The 16,714-nt window shown below is 40.7% G+C and overlaps 1 protein-coding gene across 4 annotated transcripts in view; it reads left to right on the forward strand.

Moving 5' to 3' along the window:
* The window catches only part of LOC149575745 (uncharacterized), a 241,306-nt gene that overhangs the window by 165,949 nt on the left and 58,643 nt on the right, over positions 1-16,714 (forward strand). The gene's annotated exons all lie outside the window — the stretch shown is intronic.

Consider the following 16,714-nt stretch of genomic DNA (forward strand, 5'->3'; position numbering starts at 1 on the left):
GCCCCATTTTATACAACAAACCATTAATCAACGGAAATGTTTTGCTCCTTAATGCCAACTTCTATCGTTTTCTTGGTAGCATCTCCCTGGGGAATTGTGAAGTGGATAGATATTCGTCGATGCATTTGTAACACTCCAAAAGGATGGCTATACAAAATAAATGCACATCTGGAAAGTCATCATTGATTCCTTCCAGCGGCTCTCCAGACCTAATTTGAGATAATTGATCGTCTATAATGTGGCTCTTCCCCGGTCACACCACGATGGTGAATGTTATATCCTAGAGTAGCAACAACCATCTGCTCATCCTCCTCTAAAAGATGGGTTTTTTTACTAAGTACATCAACGCTTGGTGGTCTATGTAGAATGTGAAGTGTGTTGCCAATAGATAGTGTTTGAAATTTTGAACAACATACACCATTCCTAGAGCCTCCTGCTCCATCGTACTGTAGTTCTTCTCCGCCTTTGACAACAATCTACTAGCAAAGTAAATAGGATGATCTAGACCATGATCACCCATTTGTGCAAGTGTTGTGCCAATTGCAAAGTTAGATGCATCCACATGCACGTGAAACTCTATATGCCAGAATTGGTGCCCCTGGCAATCTCGTCTTCAATTCCTTAAAGGAGGTTTCTTGCTCCGTACCCCAAACATAGGGTTCCCCTTTTCTTGTTAGCTTGTCAAGGGGGCATGAAACTTGAGCAAAGTTCTTTATGAACCTCCTATAATATCCAATGTATCCTAAGAATGATTTGACTCCATTGATGTCGGTCAACGCTTCCATCTCCACTATTACACGTATCTTGTTTTGATTAGTTTTAAGTCCTGTCTTACATACAATGTGCCCCAACAACTTACCCTGGGGTATCATGAATCTACATTTCTTCAGATTCAGTGCTAGCTTGGCCCAACGATACCTTTCCATGCATTCCCCGAGTGCTGCCAAATGCATGTCTTGTCCAGTGAAGATAGACCAATCATCTAGGAAGGCACGAAAGTTACCTACAAACATTTTATCAGAGATATGGAGAATTATTCTTTGGAAGGTTGTTGGTGCTTTGGACAAACCGAAGGGCATCCAGTTATATGCATAGACGCCATCCTCTGCCACGAAAGTGGTCTTCAACTTATCCTCATCCGCTTTTGATATCTGATTATAACCAGAGAACCCATCCATAAATGAGTACATTTCGTGTCCAACAACTTTAAGTATTGTATTCGTGAATGGGATAGGGAAGGGGTCTTTTATAGTGACAACATTCAAGCATCAGAATTTGACAAAGATTCTAATCTGGTTTGCCTCATTTTTCAATGATATCACAATGGGTGAGACCCATTCATTTGTCTCAACTCGAAATATGATTCTTGCCTCCAGTATGCATTGGGTCTCTTCATCAACCCTAGTTGCGTAATTCTTGTTCATCTTGTACGGTCTCTTTCATATAGGTACAATGCCAGGCACCAGGGGTATACATTGTATGCACAACTCTGGTGGTACACCCTTTAGGTTCTTGTAACTCCAAGCAAACACATCATTGTACTCCATGAAGATTTTGAATGATGTCGCCTTCAACACAAGATCCCAATCATTGCCAACTAGTATGTTGCACGGACTCTCTTAATCCTCGAGATTTGTGACCCGTACGAATGACTCTTCGTACTTGATGTGTTTCCCTGCATCAAAGTTGTGAGCAAGATTTTCATTCACCGAGCTCCTCCTTTGTACTCTCTGAACTTTGGTAGAAACACCTCCTTCTCCCCTTCATCCATTCCTTCCACTCCTAGCATATTGCAACTCGGAAATAACTCGTAATCTTCCATTTGCCAATCGAAGAGTCCGTTCAAGGAATCCAAGTCATCTTCAAAACATCTTTCTATTGATTTTAATAAGATCACTATAGATGTAATTGAATTACTTTCTTGGTATATTCTTTCCAAAGACAACAATCTTATATTTATATTAAAGGGTCAAGAGTAGACATGCCCATGAAGGGACATGTCCATTCGTTAAAATAATGATAATTATATATTTCATTGTATTAAATTCTCTCTCTCTCTCTCTCTCTATATATATATATATATATATATATATATCGCATAATAATAACCTCATATGTCAAATATAACATTTCTTCCCTCGTCTCTTCCACCAGATTCTCCATCGGATTCAGATTTTGAAGCCATCTCCTCACTGACCATTTGTGTATGAAGGTCGATAACATACTTCCTTTTGTTGCTCTCTAACGACAACATGTTTTTCTTCCATTTGTGGTTTGCCCTTGCTACTACTAGCCATCCCCTTCTGAGAATTACATCATACCCCTTCTTTTTCTATGGAATCATGACGAAATCTAGCACAAATGATTGGGTTCCAATGATGACTGGTTGAGCCATCAGTGTTCCCATATGTTTGATTTCATGCTGGTCTGCACCGAGTAAGCTGAAGGTGGGGGCCCACAAGGTAGGCTTGCCAAGTTTCTTCCACATCCCCTCTGGGAGCACATTTACCCCTAACCCACCATCAACAATTGTATTGGTGAGGATTGTCCCAAGGATACCCATCTCAATGACTATGGGGTACCATCCATTGTTCAACGCTAGTAGCATAGGGTCTATCGCTGATCCTCCCGAAATGACTGGCTATTGTGTGGTGCTGATACTTGGTTGTGCGGTGTAGATGTTTAATAATGTCGTCTTCAATGGGGGTAAGGTCTGGAGGAGGTCTTGTATTTTGATTGGAATCTCCATTTGCAATATCCGCCCTAGTATGTTATTCTCAGCCTCTGTTCGTCCAGAGGTACTTGTAGCCATAGTTGAATCCCCCTTTGCTTTCATTGCCTTCTCTATTTCCTCTTTCACCTCCTATACTCTCTACTTCTCTGTACGAGGATCAAGGTACATGGCTTGTTTCACTTGATTATGAGTGATTACCAGTATTTCTTCAATGTCGAGTAACTTCACGTGAGGCTTCAGTCAATTGGCTTCTTCATGATCTCCGAGACCACACCATCGACACAATTTCTATGGTGTGTCGTTCTTCTTGCAGTCTCGGGCGAAGTGGTCCCACTGGCTGCATTCCCGACACTGAATCATTAGCCAACCCTTCGAATCGTATTGTATCGAGCTTCTGTTCTCATTACCTCCTCTTCCTCCTTGTCATTATTTCGGAACCCACCTGTAATAACCCTCAAAAGATGATAGCTTAATTAAACATCAATTTTCCTTTACAAGATTAATGGTTTGACATTTCATCAAACACTTTGCATGAAATCGCTATCTTGCTGTCTTTTATCTTTACGTTACTTCTGCTTGCTTGTAATGGTTCAAATTTAGTTTAGATGTATGCAAATGGTTATTAGATGTCCAAATAAAGAAGCTGAAGTACAAATGCAATCTTTTTTGACCATTTAAATACATGTGATTTTAGCCTGTGAAATGTTTGTCTATGGCCAATAGACATTTTTACAAACACTTGGCATGCAATCTATTGACTGAAACACATAACTACAACTCTCATGAAATTTGCAACTGAAGGAAGAGCCTGTAGGTGACTGTTGTAGATATCAAATTGCAGTAGATTAGTATGAGGAAAAATTACAACAATATGCTCCCTCCAACTTAAGGCAGATTGCAGTTAGCATGTAATAGACGCTGCCCCAATAAAGAAAACATCAAACTCCAAAGGAAACGCAGGTCTGCAACTTTTAATTTTTATCTCCAACCCCTTCAAATCAGATCAGTTCACTCACAAACATCAAATTCTCTTGCACAATTAATACAGTTGAGAAGACAAATCAAATTGCCATACTTCAGCAGCAATTTGCACTACCAATTTCAGACAATCTTCCACTATACTTAAGTAGTGGATAACAAATCCTCAGAACAAAGCCTTATACTTCAGCAAGGGCACAAACTTTAGAACTTCAGAAAAAGCCACAAAGGCATCAAAAGAAATAAAAATATCCAAGCACACTTTTCCCAATGAAATGAGCTCAATTTATATAATGCCTTTGTTGACAAAAGTTTTTAAAAGAACTCAACTTCTAAAAGTGAGAGTTTCCCAAAATAACTCAACTTTTGAAACTTTCCAACTTAACTCTTTTGGCAACATTTAATACTTGACTCAGGCATAGTATTAATGAAATAAATGGCCCCTTCCAATGATGACTCACCCTTAACTTAAGTGATATTATAAAGTTAAATTATAACTTTATAATAAGTCATTTATTGATTTAATAATAATTTGGACACTAAAAATATTATAATTCCCAAAACACTCATCATTTAAATATGCCATCTGAAATAGGAGTCACTCCTAATTTTTTTCCATGTGACCAAATTTACTTTCCAAAAATAGAAAGGGTCCATCTCAATCAACACCCAACTTACCACAAATAGTAAGTACACAAAACTAAGCCCAAATGAAGTCTAATCAGAGCCAAATGAAGACCAACTTGTAATTTACTGAGTTGTGGAGAAGATAAGACCATCCCAAGCCAAGCCACTGCCTCAAAAGACCCTCTATCCACAATAATTAGCTTGCGAGGATCACAATAATAGGCTAATCTCTCAAATTCTGATAATGGCAAAAATGGGGACATTATAGTCCTCCCTCCCTAAGATTGCTTGTCCTCAAGAAATTCTGGAGCAAAATGAATGTCACAGACCACCTAGATGCCAAGGGTAGAACTGTGTACTATCCCTTCTGTGTACAAGCAACTCCTGTAGCACCAGTACCCAAATAACTGACATCAATATCAAAATCATTTGAAAACCGACTCTAGGCACTGAGGAAGGTAACAACACATCAGAACTAAACCCAATCGAAATACCAACTCTATCAACACCTGAGTCCCTATCAAACTAACACTGATACCCAACTGCATTGTGGAGATGGTAACAACCATAGATACTTAAAACACTGATATCAATTCCAACCTCTACAAAACTATCCAGACTATGCAGATACTGCAAGCGGTCTAACTTGCAGCTGTCAATCGCATCTGCAAAAAATGGTGCTAACCCATTCCATAATGGATGGTATGAAATTGGAGCTAACCCACACCGATGTGAAACCAAATCCTTTACCTGGGGATCAAAAGAAAAATGATGAGCACACCCCACTATATAATGTTGTTAGAAAGCTCCAATCTTTGTCAATGGCTCATCAGTACAAAACTAGGAATCAGGAGACGACTCCAGTCTCTAACTTTGTACTACTGGTCGGGTAGGATCTTGGACAACCCTCTCAGCAAACCCAACCTCAAAATCCTTGGGGGGAAGCATGGTAGACAGAGTCTCTACAATCTTTCCCACCAACCTCTGAATAGCACAAGAGCTTCGGATGAGAGTACCATCAGACACTTTATATGAATCCTCCCGCACATCTGAAGTCTCCAAAAGATACTCCAAGAAAGACTCTGTGCAGTAGAAATTATATGTGGAAGCATCAACCTGCTCCCCTGCGACACACAACTGATCCCTTTGCAAATGTGGCATTGTCAATTGTCCAATGGTACCAGCTATGTAAAATGAAGAAATAGATTCGCTTCTGGCAGAAGGAAGCAAATCACCATGACAGCTCGTCTCCATTGATACTCTAACATCCTCTGTACCTACTGCACCTATATGTTGGATGAATGTGTCGGCCACATTATCACGTCCATCATCCCCAACTGTAGAAGCAAACTCACTACCAACCACAATATGCAACTAAATTGGATTTGGGGCTAGTGTGGTCCGAACATGTTACAACTCCATGGTCTCCTTATCCAATCGTGACTGTGACTCTTGAAGAGCCAACTGAGTACACTGAAGAGAGTCCATAGTCAACTCAAGCTCTTGGGTGAGCTCAACCACATCCTCTTTATCTAACAATGTCTCATAATAGGTGCTACCCCACTTCAGAAGCTAATCCTTGTTAGCAACTAGTTGCAAATAGTTATGCTTCAGGATCCTGACGGCCTCTCGAATTGCATGAACCTTTGCTAGAGAAAGAGTACTATCACTGTGTTAATCTAACACAAGAGCACCCCAACCAGATGTAGCTAGCATCTGACAGATAGCATCATAATGCTCAAGAGCTGAAGGAATGTCACTATCACTCACCTTCGGTAGACAAGTCACATTATGCCTCTGTAGCCCTTGACTCCTATGCAAACTCCCTGTCTCATTAGTTGCACTGTGATAGGAAATTGAATCAAAACTAGCCACCACAAGATCACTCATACGTGTGCTATCATCTTCTCACAACTCTACATCTGAGATACAACTGCTATGTACCTCTATCAACTCCTCATCTGAAGAAATGGAGGCCCTTGCAATATCAATATTCCCACATGTCTCAGCTTCCACCTCAAAAGATAGATCCTGTAAACATCGATTCTAGGACCCATCCACAGCCTCCTTAGAGTCATCAGCTAATACATGGCAAGGGATATCATACTCGATTGCAGCTCATAGCATCATCAAATGTATCATCAGATGTGTCCATACTATCTGCATCCACATCTCCTATAAAGCCTCAATTGTTGACACCTGGCTTTGCACACATGGCTCAACATCAACCTATGAATCAATAATGCTAGAACATGAACCCACATCTATTGACTTTGTTGTATCACCCGAATCACCAACATCAAAGATGGGTGACTCCATACATGCATTGGTCCCACCTAAGGAAGCAACTGCCTCCTGCACCGAAGCAACACTATGACATCTCACATACAAATCTTCAATAATAATCCCCTCGAGAGAATGTGAAGTATCAATAGTAACAATTGCATCAACTGTCTCTACACTAACTGCAGCAACAACTCTAGGAGCTTCAACTTGCTGAAGCTCAGTGCCGCTATCCTCCCTTGTCACTAACACAACCACACGTCTCTGCGAAATAAGTCCATCATCAATACTGTGGATAGGACTTGTAGTTGACATGCTGAACATAGGTACATCTGCATCATGGACACCTATCCGGGAAAACTCAAGCATCCTTCCCGCTGATCTTCTAAAGGTGAAAATCATATACCTTGCTGCCCTCTCAATTGTCTTTGGATTCGATAAGCTCTCTACCATCTTTTGTTGATGAAGCTTAAGTTTCTCTATACTCTCTCTCAAGGAATTTAGTTTCCTGCTATCTTCCACACTACTCTGCCAGCCCCCAGAACTACTAGGCCTCTTGTATCTGTCCATAGCTGAAAAAGGCTAGGGTGCTGGTCACTCCAATCACAACAACAAATCTGAAATAATTAATATTTTCCTACCCCACAGGATGACAAGAAATTGCTCTGATACCACTATAATAACCTTCAACAGGGGATAGCTTAATTAAACATCAATTTTCCTTCACAAGATTAATGGTTTCACATTTCATCAAACATTTTGCATGAAATCTCTATCTCGCTGTCTTTTATCTTCAGGTTACTTCTACTTGCTTGTAATTGTTCAAATTTAGTTTAGGTGCATGCAAATGGTTATTAGATGTCCAAACAAAGAAGCTAAAGTACAAATGCAATCTTTTTTAACCATTCAAATACATACGTGTGATTTCAGCCTATGAAATGTGTATCTATAGACAATATACATTTTTACAAACACTTGGCATATAATCTAATGACTGAAACACATAACTACAACTCTCATGAAATTTGCAACTAAAGAAAGAACTTGTAGGTGACTGTTGTAGATATCAAATTGCAATAGATTTGTATGAGGAAAAATGTACAACTATATGCTTGCTCCAACTTAAGGCAAATCACAGTTAGCATGTAGTAAGCGCTGCCCCAATAAAGAAAACATCAAACTCCAAGGGAAACGCAAGTCTACTACTTATAATTTCTATCTCCAAACCCTTTCAAATCAGACCAATTCACTCACAAACATCAACTTTTCTTGCACAATTAATACAATTGAGAAGACAAATCAAATTGCCATACTTTAGTAGTGGATAACAAATCCTCATAATAGACCCTTATACTTCAGCAAGGGCACAAACTTCAGAACCTTAGGAAAAGCCACAAAGGCATCAAAAAAAATAAAATATCCAAGCACGCTTTTCCAAATAAAATGAGCTCATATTCATGATGCCTTTTTTGACAAGAGTTTCCAAAAGAACTCAACTTTTGAAATTGTGAAAGTTTTCCAAAAGAACTCAACTCTTGAAACTTTCCAACTTAACTCTTTCGGCAACATTTAATACTTGACTCAGGAATAGTATTAATCAAATAAATGGCCCCTTCTAATGATGACTCGCCCTCAACTTAAGTGATGTTATAAAGTTAAATTATAACTTTATAATGAGTCATATAATGATTTATAATAGTTTGGCCACTAAAAATATTATAACTCCCAAAATACTCATCATTTAAATATGTCATTTGAAATAGGAGTCACTGCTAATTTTTCTCCATGTGATCAAATGCACTTTCCAAAAATATATAAGGTCCATCTCAATCAACACCCAACTTAGCACAAATAGTAAGTACACAAAACTCAGCCCAAATGAAGTCTGATTTGAGCCAAATGAAGACCAACCTATAACTTACTGAGTTGTGGAGAAGATAAGACCATCCCAAGCTAAGCCACTGCCTCAAAAGACCCTCTATCCACAATAATTAGCCAATAAGTATCACAATAATAGAATAATCTCTCAAACTCTGATAAAGGGCAAAAATGGGGAGATTATAGTGCCATATGACACATTGTTTGTTTGTTGGTTGGCGGTGGCTGCCTCGGAGGTAGATGGTTGCTCATGGGTGAAAAACACTTGTGGCCCTCTCGTCTTAAGTTATACAGGCAGTCCTTGGTGGAATGGTCATCACTTGGCAAATGTCACATAATGACTCTTTAGGACATGCTCCTTTTGTGTGCCCACTTTCTTTGCACTCTGTGCACCACATTTCTCCTTCGTAATTCTGCCTTGCGCCTCCTTTCATCATTTTGAACTCCTCCATCATGCATTCCGTATCCTTTTGTAATGCTTGTACCTTTTTATTAGACTCATCATCGTTGTTACTATCCTCGTCTAAGGATTCGTCGCTCTCGGATGATGACTTGCTTTTCTTCTTCTTTAATGTTTTACTTTCACTTTCCGAATTCATCGCTCTATCATACGCATCATTGTACGATGTTGGTGGTACAAACCTCATTTTTCTTCTTCGAGATGCATTTAATCCATTGATGAACCATCTCTTATATAATTCATCCACCAGTTGGGTTTCCATCTTCTCGACAATTCCTTTAACCTTCTATTGTATGCTCAAACAGTTTCCTTCTTTCCTTGCTTAGCACTATAGATCTTTGTGACATTCTCATTATCATCTTGAAGCAGTTTAAATTTTACTTGGAATTCTTTCATGAGATCGTCCCATGAACCTATTTTCGTTTTGTCCATGTCTAAATACCAGTTGATAGCAACACCCCATAGTCTTGTAGGAAACTGTTTAACCCATTAATCTTTATTGGTAACACCATTTGCTGCTTAGATAGTTTCACACGTATGACAATGTTTGATAGGATCTTCCTTCTCATCTCCCGTAAACTTGGGTAGCTTCTATTTTGACCTTGCCATAATTGGTGGTCCTTGTGTTGCTATAGGTGGTCATTGTGACAGTAACGATTGTTGTTGTACGTGAACTAGTGCCCGTATGCACTATAGTGTGATGACTTGTAAGAAGAGGCACGGTCGACTATTGAATTGTACTCGCTCCAATGGTGTATCCGGGACAAAGTAATCACCGTGCGCTCGTGCTCCTTCGACACCTTGAGCCACACTGGTTCCCTCTTTACTTCTATCTAGGTTCCCACCCATGGTGTATGCAAGTTTAGAAATTGCTCCCTCGTCTCCTCAACCAAATTCAATGTTTGCTGCGTCTCTTTGAGTAAATCGGTACTTCTCAATCACAGACGGTTAGGCAAACCCTGCTCTCTGTTTAGTGCACCTCCTATGGCACCAAGGTCACCCTCCATGATCCCACCGTCGTACCCATTAGTGAGTTTCTTTAGCCTTTGCCATCGCTTGACTTCTTGTGCGAGGATCAAAACTCGTTGTGTGGCGTGAATATCATCATTATTTTGTTCATTTCTATTTTTAGTTTTGTTCAACTGATTTGGCATTAATCCTCAAAAAACATCATAGTTAACATGAAGACTTTTATTAATGTAAAGTCAACGTAAATCATTATGGTCATTTGTGCGACTATTATAGAGGTTAGTGCTCTTTTCCACTCACACTCTACTCACATTCCCATGGCCTAGGGCTCATGGGTGGGACCTTCGAGTGTTTTCATCATGCTCTTCCAATTCCTGCCAGTTGCATTCTCGAAAGTTCCAAAGGGTCTACTGCCTTCGTTGGTCCTGTTCGATCTCCTCGTGTTGCCTTCTCTATGCTAAAAGGACTTGTGCAAATAGTCTGGGAAATTGATGCGACAATCATTTGGCGGTGGGACTCACATTCGGTGAGTCCCAAATAGTGTCCTCTGGAACCTCTTCACGTATGATTTCTCTCTGTATGAAGGTTTCAATCTGATGTAGAACAAAATGTGGAAATTCTTCGTTAGTTTGTGCTCCCCTTCAAACAACTCAAGTGTTCCATTTTTGTTAATTCTCACGTTCTCCTCTAGAGGTATTCCCATTTACTCTAGTTGTGGTATGCCATTGGTCGCATTACTTTCCTAGATTTGAAAACGGAAACACCGCCAAATGTTTACCGTCGTGGGGTAACAGAGACCAATTGCATACAGAAAGTAAAGTACTCAATATGGAATGGAAAGAGAGAATAGTAATATTATATTCATTCATTGATCACTGTATACAAATGTACTCCATACCAACATATCCCAATTAAAGGAAATGATGCATACATATAGTGTCTGAGGGGACGCGAGGTGAACCGTCGCGACTGTGTAACTCCCTCGGATGTGCAAATCATCTAACTTCCCAATAACCTGATAACAATTCTCAAACCCAAACCGAAGGCATTGTAAAGACACAATTTATTGGTATAAGATCACCAACTCAAAGTGGCAAGGCTGGAAGAATTACCAATTCTTTCAGCTTCAGAATTCATCAAACCCTTGGTTACACAAATAACAATGCCATAGAATGAATTGATTCCTATCGAGGTTTTCTTTAATAATTAATGAAGCCAAGAAAGCTTCTCTTTTACACCATATGGGTAGTGGCTTCATTCACACACTTTTCACTTAAATGACTTTGCATTTGGTTGCATATTCAAAGTTTAAAATGTAATAACTCCATTTACTTCTTATAATAATACTTTACTTAGGCTTATAAGTTAAAAAGACTTAATTAATTATTATTCATTATTCTTCAAGCACAAGAAATTGTCAAGTATTCATCCAGATGCAGTAATAGCCTGATCAAAAGTTGTTTACCGTATGAGGTAAATAGTTTAATGCATACAGACAATAGACAAGAACATGTAACACAACAATACTCCTTTTATTATTTGCATATATGCCAAAGAGATTACATAATGCTTACAATGATGATTACAGTGATTTCCAATGGTGTACATATACCTTTCCGAAGAACCTTCCCAAAGGGGTTCGTCGGCCACATGTCGACTACATAATAAATAATTATTGACTACACGCTAATCTACCTGTCGGATACACAATATTTACTGACGACATCATCCCCCCAAAAGAAAAAGTCATCTCCAGACGATAATTACAAAATATCCGAGACAAATTAACAAACAAAATACATTAATTGACTAACAACAACAAGATAGATCTGTTTCTGTCACATTACTTTCACATTCATCCCATGTCTGCACCAAACTAGTCTGCAAACCACATGGCATCTGTAGCCTTTGCTAACACAATACTGTCTCCTTAGTCAAGCTGACTTTGATAGCCACCCGTGCCCCTCCGCAGAAGTTTAGAACTCTGTCGTTATGTGCACAGTTGTCACGTGGCCTTCATAAATTCGGCTTGGATATACGAATGGAAGCTCATACATCCCATGGAGATTTAAAACATAGATAAAAGCACATCCCATGAAGAGTTTAAAGCACAGCCAAATGCACATCTGCGGAGATTTAGAAGACAATCCACGGGGATCTAAACACATCCACGGAGATTTAAAACAGAGATTGCGGGACTGGAAGACGTATGCCGCAGGCTTTTAAGGCACATCCCGCGGGCCACTTTCCATGGTAGAGGTGTCCGTGCGGGACACTCCGTGTTCGCGGAATAGTTTGCGGAACACCCCGTCTGCGAGATAGGTATCCATGGGACACTTTTTTTTTCATTTTTTTTCCTAACTCTATTGCTCTTCATTATTTGTCCATGACGAAATAGTTCGCGCATGCGCGTCCAATGTTCATAGTTTTATTGCTCTGTTATCACCTACTTCCCAGATATGGTATGGCCCAACCCATTTGACTTTAAACTTTCTCGATTTGATTTCGTTTTGTTCGTCATACTTTAACACCAACTATCCTGGTTGGAACTTGTTTAGTCTCAAGTGTTTATCATGCCATGCTTTGCGTTTGTTCTGCATCACCTCTGTGGCCCATTGTGCTAATAATTGCTTCTCCTTGAGTTTGTTCAGATTATACAACCTTTCTCTCAGGCTTTCTATGTCACGTACCATGAATTCCATCGGCTGCCATTCCTTGCCGTCAATGTCGTCGGTAGAAACTGTGTCAGCCGACTGGATTGTCGTCAGTGTTTCTGTAGCTGACGGGATGATTGTCGTCGATGTTTCTGTAGCCGATGGGGTGATTGTTGTCGGTGTTTCTGTATTCTGTAGCTGACGGGTAAAAAGTTTGTAGCGGACAATGTTTCTAGCCGACGGACTCCTTTGGGAAGGTTCGGCGGATAGTATTTATATCCCGTCTGAGATCATTGTAAATCATCATTCATCATTGATCTTATCTTATCAAGCATAATGTAATGTTTTGGCATATACGAATAATAATAAGGAATTATGCTATTCTGTCTATTATTTGTATGCATTGTTTTCTTTACCCAATACGGTAAACATTTGGCGCCGTTGCCGAGGATCGAACCCGGGTCACCTACGTGAAAGGTGGGAATATTAAAAATAAAATAATTTTTTTTTAAAAAAAAAAATTTGAAAAAGAAAAAAAAAAGAAAAAAAGAAATTGAGTGCCCGTGGAGCAACTCCCGCTAACAGTTGCCCGCGAAGCAACTCCTGTGGACAGGTGCTCGCGGACAGGGGTTAGCGGGGCAGCTTCTGCCGTCAGATGCCTGCAAACAGGTGCCCGTGGGGCATCTTCCACGGATAGCTGCCCGCGGGGCATCTTCCGTAGACAGACGCCCGCGGAGCACTCAAAATTTTAAAAAAAACCAAGAAACTGAGTGCTCCGTGGGCGTCTGTCCGCAGAAGGTTGCTCCGCAAGCAGCTGTCCGCGAAAGATGCCCCACGAGCACCTGTCCGCGGGCATCTGTCCATGGAAGCTGCCCCGCGGACTCCTATCCACAGGAGTTGCTCCACGGGCAACTGTACGCGGGCACTTGCTCCTCCTGGGAGTGCGTGTTTGAGTTGTAGATTCGAAGTGCCGGGAGTGAGAAAGGTGTGTGGAGGTCTGAAAAATTTTAGTTGGAGGTGTAGGAGGATTGGAGGAAAGAGGTGTGTGTGTAAAGCCTAGTAGTTGCATGAGAAGTGGAGAAGCTTTAAGAAGAAAAAAGAACGAAAAAAAAAAAAAAAAAAAACGACAGATTGGTGCAGTTCGGAATGAGTAGCGGATGATGCCAAAGGGAAGGGGAAGCATCAGTGGTTGCCAGAAAGAGTGTAGAATTGGCAAAAAATGACAGAAACAGTGTGTTCCATGTAGTTTTGTGTGGTTTCGGGTTTCGTTGCCCTAGGACCCTGCAGGGGTGCTGCCCCCTGGACCCCTAGTCGTTGCGGATATTAGTCGTGAAGTGTGACCAGTTGAGAAGACTTGAAGCTGCTGCAGGCATGGAGTGTCTGGGTATCAGAGGCACTAGGAGTAGGTGTTGGCCGAGAGGCTGTCTTGGTGGATGCGTAGAGAGCTTGGGAGGAGCTGATCATCCAGTTGGAGGCAGTACAGTGACACTTAGCTCAGTGGACCCAGTGTTGGAAGCAGAGAAAGCAGCACAGGTGGCTATCAAGGTCAGCTTGAGGAGATAGTATTGTGTTAGCAGAGGCTATAGATGTAACGGGATGAATGTGGAAGTGATGTGATAGAAGCAGATTTTTTGTTTTAGTCACTCTGTTAATGTATTTTGGTTGTTGATTCATCTTAGATATTTTGTAATTGTCGTCCGAAGACGACTTTTTCTTTTGGGGGGGATGATGTCGTCGATAGAAACTGTCAGCCAACTGGATTGTCGTCGGTGTTTCTGTAGCCAACGAGATGATTGTCGTCAGTGTTTTTGTAGCCGACGGGGTGATTGTCGTCGGTGTTTCTGTATTCTGTAGCTGATAGGTAAAAAGTTTGTAGCGGACATAATGTTTGTGGTCGACGAACTCCTTCGGAAAGGTTCGGCGGATAGTATTTATATCCCATCTGAGATCATTGTAAATCATCATTCATCATTGATCTTATCTTATCAAGCATAATGTAATGTTCTGACATATGCGAATAATAATATGGAATTCTGCTATTCTGTCTATTATTTGTATGCATTGTTTTCTTTACCCAGTATGATAAACAGTCAATAACTGTATTCTTGATTTTAAAACCTACACTCTGTACTACTGAAGTTTTTATTAAGCCCTTCCTCTTTGTTTCTTGTGTAGACCGTATGATGTGTTTTTCTTGCTGTCGGCCCCTTTCTACTAATTTCGTGGTACGGTGTAACCTTTTCTTTTTGTGCAGTCTATTCACCATGTACCGGACGGTGGAATCTCTCTTTTTGCTGCCTTTAGCTTCAGCCATAATCGTCTTTGTTTCGTCCACTTCTTTGTATTCCTTCGAGCATTCATTTTCCTTTTCTTTCTCACCTTCGTCGACCCTTAACATATTACAGCTTGGAAAGAGTTTGTAGTCCTCTATCTGCCTGTGGAAAAAGGCCATTCACTGAATCCAAATCACTGTCTATTGATCCTCCTTCCAACCATAGGACTCCTTCCTGATTTGGTTCTATTCCCTGCTTTCCCTCATCCTCTTCTTCGAAATCAGATGAGAGAGCTTCCTCACCCACCATTTTTGTGTGTAGATCAATCATGAATTTTCGCCCTTTTCTTTCTAGTGATAGTGTATTCTTCTTCCATTCATGCTTGACCTTTGCTTGTACGAGTCATCCATGGCCCAAAATGGCATCATATCCTCTCTTTTTCAGCGGGATGATGATGAAATCGAGTAGGAATGGCTATGTTTCAATTGTCATTGATTGTGCCATCAGGACACCGAGAGGTTTAATGCCGTGTTGGTCTGTTGTAAGCAACTGGAATGTAGTTGGCCACAACGTCGGCTGTCCCAACTTCTTCCAGGTATCCTCCAATAACACAATCATGCCGGACCCTCCGTCCACAATTGTGTCTGTCAGAACAGTTCCCAGAATTCCCATCTCGACGACCGTCGGACGCTCTCTGGATGTAAGGGCTAGCAACATTGGGTTTATTGCACTTGCTCCACTTTCCTTCTCCCTTCCTTGGTCTCCTGGTAATTTAGTAGTTGGAGCGATGTTTGAGTGCCGACTGAAGTTGAGGCATTGTGAGCAGCAGATCATTTATTTTGACTGGTACTTTAGTTTGTAATATCTGCCATATGATGTTCTGTTCTACACAGTTCCTTGTTAAGGTACCGGTAGTGTCCTTCAAGTGTGCTTTCTCTGCCTGCATTGCTTTATCAATTTCCGCTTGCGCTTCTTCCAATCTCTTCTTTTCTTCCGTCGGGTCGAGTTATAGTTTTGCTTGTTTCCGTGTGCTTGCCAGCCAGAACCTCCTCTTCGTCTGTCCCGATGGTGATCAAATTGACTGTTGATTTCGGGCACTTGGCATCTTCATGATCTCCCAGACCACACCATCTGCATAACAACTTTGGTGTATTCGTTGATGTACAGTTTCGTGCAAAGTGGCCCCGCAAATTGCATGCTCGACATTGAACCATCGGGCGGCCATTCGCATCATACTGAATTCAGCTACAACCCCCATTATTATTGTTGGTATTGTTGTTTTGCCCTCTTCTATTGTTTCTATACCCACCCGAAGTGGCACCATCACTGTTGGTGGTTTCGCTTCCTCCAGATGCAGAAGCCTCCTATGTCAGGAGCACTTGTTGAGATCCTCTCGTTTTCATATTGAAAGGGCATTCTTTTATGGAATGTCCCATAATTTGGCAGATCTCACAAAACTAGTTCTTCGGACAGGATCCCTTCGTGTGGCCTTCTGTCTTAGATTCCGTGCACCATAACTCGTTTCCCTTCGTCTCTTTCTACATATTTTTAAATTCGTTCATCATTCCAATCATATCCTTCTAGAGGGCTCGGACCTTCTTGCTGCCTTTTTTCGTCCTCACTGCTATCTTTCTCTGAAGATGCGCCATTTGAATCAGATGAGCTACTTTTCTTCTTCTTTTTCGTTTTTTGTTCACTCTCTAAGTCCATCGCCCAATTGTATGCTTCGGTGTATCATGATGGCGACGCAATCTTCATTTTCATCTTTAACTCCGGGCATAGTCCCTCAATGAACCATCACTTTTTCAGTCCATCTGTCGGCTTACTTTCCATTTTATTTATTAATTCTTTGAGCTTT

The sequence above is a fragment of the Cupressus sempervirens genome, chromosome 2 (assembly GCF_028749045.1).
Source record: "Cupressus sempervirens isolate cs-2001-9-10 chromosome 2, ASM2874904v1, whole genome shotgun sequence".
NCBI classification, from domain to species: domain Eukaryota; kingdom Viridiplantae; phylum Streptophyta; class Pinopsida; order Cupressales; family Cupressaceae; genus Cupressus; species Cupressus sempervirens.